A 6,843-nucleotide genomic window follows, 5' to 3' on the forward strand; every position below is an offset into this window, starting at 1 on the left:
GGCAGCACTAAATATTCACGAATGCTGGAATTTGCAGTAACTAGTTCCAATATGTTTTCAGAAGATTGTAAAATATATTTTCCCACCATTTTTCACTCTACAGGAAAGCTCCAAACTGTTGTCAACGCCTTACGACGATTTTATTTTTTACTTCTGTTCTTTCATTCGAAACATTCCAGACAAATAAAATCCTCTTATATGATTTTAAAAGCAATTTTTTTTCATATTTACACAGTGTATTTATTTTGCTGTTTATTCAGCTGGATGAACGTTCTATTTTTATAAAAATTGCTGTACACAAGTGGATGATTCTTTTACGTCAAACACTGGGCTTACTTTAAACAAAACTAAAACCAAATGCACCAGTAGAAGTTTCACTGGTATAGTTCAAGGTCTAGTGAAAGAAAACCTTCGATTTGTTTTATTAATGTATTTAGGCCCGTCACGGCCAAGTGTGTTAAGGTGTGCGACTCGTAATCTGAGGGTCGCGAGTTCGCATCCCCGTCGCGCCATACATGCTCGCCCGTTCAGCTGTAGAGGCGTTATTATGTGACGGTCAATTCCACTATTCGTTGGTAAAAGAGTAGCCCAAGAGTTGGCGCTGAGTGGTGATGACTAGCTGCCTTCCCTCTAGTCCTACACTACTAAATTAGGGACGGCTAGCACAGATAGCCCTTGGGTAGCTTTGTGCGAAATTCAAAACAAACAAACATTAATGTATTTACTTACATGCCCTTTAAAAAAATCCATTATTTAATAGTTAACAAGAAACAATTAACTACTTAGTTTACAAAGAAAACTTACACAAATAACAGTTGGGTAGAGGAGGAAATGAAAAAGGTAAAAATAAATTCACTTATGATTTAAATGTTTATTTTTCCCTACAGTCTGGTATTAACATTTTATGAGAAATAGAAGAATATATGTGCTAAGGAATAATTACAAGTTTTTTAAATAAATATTATACTTATTAGTTAATCGTTTTATTATCATATTATATAACATTAATCTCAGACCATTAATTCATAAGCTGAGACCTGAGAGCAGCGTCAAAGAAGCTAATAATAAACACTTTTAATTTTATAGAACAAATGGAGTAATTGGGAAAAACAAATTTGTTATTATAAATAGCTTCTGATCACTGATCAAAGGAAACTGCTATACAGATTAGAACAAACAAGCAATATATTATTTTAAAAATGTAAAATACTAGTAAATCTGTGATTGTGTAATTCCATAAAATCAAAATTAAAGCACCATCGCTATTAAATATATTTTGGATGTAATCCCAATAATTTCTAACACGGTTCATCTAGCTTAGGATATTTAGGCTTGTTCTAAATCCGATTAAAACTAACAACGCAAAATAATCCTTATAAAGTGTAATAAATAAATGATTGAATTAAAGGTATTAACAAAAGCTGTTAATAAAACTAAATTTTAAGAAATAACTTACAATAATTTTATTTATAGATTATTTTTAAGCACTAAAATCGTATTGTCCCAGTTTTGGTATATACATTCAAGTGTTTTTCTTATAACAAAACCACATCAGGCCATCTGCGGAGCCCACCGAGAGGAATCGAACCTCTGATTTTATCGTTGTAAATCTGTAGACATACCGCTGTACTATCGAAAGGTTTTATATTCACAATATTTAGTTTGTATGTCACACAGGGATCACTCATTTTTCTAATTATCACAATTCAATTTTTCATCGCACATCTATAAACAATTTAAAATAATCTTCATGCAAAAAATATTTGTGTGTGTGTTTAAAGCCTCAGTTTTATTTAAATTTTCAGTGTAGAAAAAAGCAAAATACAATTTTGTAATAAAAATAAGAGTAAGTAGGCTACAAATCAACTAGGTTAAAAACTCTAAAATATTAAAAATTATTATAGACAGACAAATAGTCCTTACGTTTGATCTGAAAGGTTAATTAAATATAGTTTATGATATCAGTGATGTCGAGAAAACCCATTTGTAGAGAAATATATATATATGTAAAAACGGCTCGTTTAGGTTGAGAAAATGTTTTACGTAGAGGAGCGAACAACGTTTCGACCTTCGTCGGTCATCGTCAGGTCAACAAAGATAGAAAGAGGTAACTCGGAAGCTGATCACATGTTTGAAAAGGGTTGTGTGTCACCTTCACACGTTTTCGAACACTGCAAGTAAAATAAACACAACATAACCATAGAAAACACCCAAATACTAAATAAAGAAACAAATGCAAAATTAAAGAAGCCTTACTTATACAACAACTCAAGCCCAAAATAAACCAATGCAAAGGAACACCTTTATACCTATATTAAAAATAAAATAATAAATAATAATAATAAAATAAATAATATAAAATTATAAATTCAAACATCTAAGCACGCCCTCTACATTCCGACACTTAGTCACACAACACATTTCAAACATGTGGTCAGCTTCCGGTCAGTTACCTCTTTCTTTCTTATAATATTCCAATAAAAATGGAAGACATTAAGATCTTATTGTGAGTAATTTACACACATTTTTGCCATTAAAATTATTATTTGTTTTAATGTGTAACTCCAGGCAAAGTTCGCTAATATGTTTTTTAAGCAGTAGAATATGTGTAATTACATCATACCTTAAACGAATATATAAAATAAATGTAATTTTTCTTTAGCCTGACATGTTCTCAGAGTTACATAATTTGTCAGTTCTTTTTTGTTTATACCCATTCCTCGTGATTTGTAGCGGATTTACCGTTGTGCATTTGTTTCATTATCTGCGTTTGTCTCAGTTTGATGCATGTGACGTATATTGCTGTATGTGAAATACGCAAGTTCTCTAAATTTGTAGAAGATTCTCGAGAGTAAGAATCAACGATGTAAGTCTTACAAAAACACTAGTGTATATTCAAATGTCGTTGTATATTCGAGAATCTCGCCAAATGTTATATAAAAACAAGCCATCGCAAAGCGCAGAGAGCCAGTAATATTGGGTTGAGGAACAATTCGTGAGCGTTTTTTCAAGTTAACAAAGTATATTCATAAATGAAACGCTTTCGCAAAATATTTCATGTCATTTGGTAGATAATTTTTTGCTCTAATAGATGGTGTGTTTGATTTTCATATGTCTTTAATTTTTGGTTTCATTTTCAGCTCATTAAATGGAATATCAAGTGGACAAAATCGAGCATTTTCAACACCATCTGCTTTCCGCATTTAATTTCTTGCAATTTCGTTTAAAACAATGCATGCTATATACCTAGGTATTACATGAAATAAAGTATCATAATAAATGTTTTGGGTGTAATGTGTTCATGCATTGAAGTATTGTATAGTCTTGCATGTAATGCTTGAATGAAATTATTTAAAAACGCTCACGAATTATTCCTCAACCTAATAGAATATTGTTAGTCAGCTACAGTCGGTATACTATAAGCCTCGTAAGCTATAATTGTAGTTAACGCTTACCAATTGGAACACTACCAAATTTGACCAGAAATGTTTATTGATTTTGAACACTACGAACCGTTGAGCTTCGGTGAATTAACTTCAGACGTAAGTATTTCTGCGAGGACATTAAACATTTTCGTCTGTAAATAAAGTCAGCTTGTAAACGGTGTGAGGTCAGCCAAGAATAAAGAGCTAGCTAGCTAGTCTAAAGCGAGGTATGAGAATATCAGCTCAGAATTAATTCGCTCATCGTGGATCTGGACCGTTTATAAAATATTTAGTTCTAGATCAAATAGAAAACTCAGTATAGTTTTTAAGTTTGTAAAACTCTTGTATATAAACCAATATTTTAATAACTAATTTATAATAACCATTATTATAAGTTGTATTGTTATCTGTATATTAAAGTATTTGTTTACGTTACAGTTCTACCTTTCCACTCTATTGAACAATGTTGATGCTAGTTTCCATATAAATTTGGTACTATTTTGTTAGTTTGGAATTAAACTTTATTGAAAGTACTTGCGCCTTCAAATTCAAAGCCAGAAAAATATAAAAAGAAGAAATGTACCTTATATCAGGTTAGTTTGGTTTTCCTCCCATTTACTCAGTGAAACATCCTGAAGCAAAATAACCTATTTACACCATCTCACCGCACCAGTTATCGTACCAAAAATTATGGTAATCGAGCTAACCAGCTTTGAGTGATGAATAACAACTTAATTAAACGGATATTGTAAGTATTGGAACTACATATTCCACTAAATTACCGATGGAAAAGCCATTGCATGTTTTGAAAAGAAATTTAAAAAAAATCGATTTCAAAAATAACAGATTTGATTAACCTTGTAGAGGCGGATGTTTGTTCTTTTTCCAATTAAGAGTGAAGTTTAAAAGAAAGTAAAGATTTAGCTATGGGTTCTCCATTGTCTTTGTAATTACATAATTTATTTATAGATAATTTTGAAATAGAAGCATGAGCTAAAGCAGATAAAAGTAAGAAATGTGGTTAAGGTATGTTGATGTCATGTTTCTGACTTAGCGATATGGTAAAGAGGAAATAACTGTTTTTGATAATTATATTAATAGCATTGACAGTTCTATCAAATTTATACATGAAATTAAATAAAATACTTGTTCACTTTTTTAGATGCTTTAGTAAACAAAATAAGGAAAACTTAAAAACTACTGGGTATCGAAAACCATTCTTTGTAATACTTCTGGCACAAAAAAATTGTCACACGAAACATCAAAGACTTTTATTTTTTTATTTTTATGTAGACAGAATATTAAAGTTATGTTGTAAACAGGAATACATTAATTAAATAGTTAACGGGAGTCGAAAGAGGTTTGCTTCCTAATACTGTTGATATAATTGTGTTAAAAAACGGAAATGAATTTATTAAATTTAAAGCACTTGCTGAAAAGGCCCGGCAGAGCCAGGTGGATAAAGTACTCGATTCTTAATCTGAGGGTCGCGGGTTCAAATTCTCGTTGCACCAAACATGCTCGCCCTTCCAGTCGTTGGGGCGTTATAAAGTGACGATCAAGCCCATTATTCGTTAATAAAATAGTAGCCAACGAGCTGGCGGTGGGTGGTGATGACTAGTTGCCTTCTCTCTAGTTTTACAGTGCTAAATTAGAGACGGCTAGCGCAGATAGCTCTCGCGTAACTTTGCGCGAAATTCAAAATAAACCAAACTTGCTGAAAAAGAAATAATGTTTCGTTATTTTATTTATATCTGGTTTGGTTTGTCAAATAATCAAAAATTAAGTAAATACAAAATAATTTTCCGATATATAGACCAGTGAACAAAATTTAACGTAATTCTTAATACAATGAAGGTTGAAATTGCATTAGAGTGGAAATCTCATATATATATCAAATCTCATGTGAAACATCAGTGTTTAGTACTATAGTTTGATAAGGTATGAAGCCTAATGCATGATATCACAGTTGAAAATTATCGTAACTTCAGAATTTCGAAAACAACAAACACATTATAGTATCATTAAGTTATTGTGTTGAATTAAGCACAAAGCTACACACCGGGCTATCTGTGCTCTGCCTACCCCAGGTATCGAAACCCGGTTTTTAGCGTTATGAGTCTGTAGACATACTGCTGAGCCACTAGGGGGCGCTATCGTTACGATAATATAATACGTAACATTACTGACTCGTTCTTTTTCAAGTATAGTCATCTCAAACAAAAACAACTATTCGAATTAAACATCATTATAAAGTACTTGCATCTTTAAATTCAAAGCCAAAAGACTATAACAACTAAACTAAACATACACGACTGAAAAAAATAAATGTTTTGTACGCTGCCATCTACTGGTAGAAAAATAAACCTAAAATTTATCATTTGGATAATTTATCAACTCTGAACAGTTAATTAGTAGCTACTGAGAAAACAAAAATGAAACAAATAAGACGCTGTCATATGCTACTTAAAACCAGTTTCTTGGAGAAATTCTAGCAAACAATTTATGAAATATTTACCGCGTGTTTCTAACAGTGAATAAGTAAATAATTTTATAAAACGGATTTTTTTTTTTTTAAATACAGTTTATGGCTTATTTCATAAATACATTTGACAACAAAGTAAACTTTAAATATAAAAAAAGGATAAATTAAAAGTTTTTACTTTTCGTTAAGGTTATTTATGCCACCAAGAAGGAACTTTAAGATGAATGAGGCAAGTGGTTAGGTCCAATAATTTACAATAATGAATATATCTATTACAGAATATATCCTATAATTCTACATCTTCACACGGATAAATATAAAATAAATAGCCTACCAGAAACACAATGTATTATATAACACTTCGAAATAAAAATAAAAGAATAAATATAATTAGCGTGCAAAGAGTTATTATATTTGATGTATGTTTTTGCAGATGGTTGATGATGGAAGATGTTGCTTCTTTGTTGCTGCTGTTGCAAGTTTGGTGTTTTTCTTTTTCATTAAATTATGCGTTTCAGCTGGTGAATATAAAATCAGAATTATATATTCTGTGATATCGTTTGAAAAATAAATGGATCATAAAGGTGGCATTCATTTTTTCGATTAATCTTTAACAACGTAAATAATCAATTAATTCACAAGAAGTTACCAGTAGTGTCTTTTTATCACCTAACTTTTAATAAGGCCCGTTTAGTCTCCTCATTGGTCGGCAGTAAGTTTAAGAACTTATTACGTGAAAATCCGGCATTAGTATCCTTGTACTGGATAATGGTAGCTTACCGAGAAGCTTTTCGCAACAACGTACATATAATTAACTTAGTCACTGTTTCGCTATCTAGCGACTTACATTGGTACTTCATAATATATCTCTCGGCCTTCAATCACATTAATTTCAGATTTCAAGTGCTTACCCATTCTATTACTTTTTAATAT

This window comes from Tachypleus tridentatus, chromosome 5 (genome assembly GCF_004210375.1).
Source record: "Tachypleus tridentatus isolate NWPU-2018 chromosome 5, ASM421037v1, whole genome shotgun sequence".
Taxonomy (NCBI): domain Eukaryota; kingdom Metazoa; phylum Arthropoda; class Merostomata; order Xiphosura; family Limulidae; genus Tachypleus; species Tachypleus tridentatus.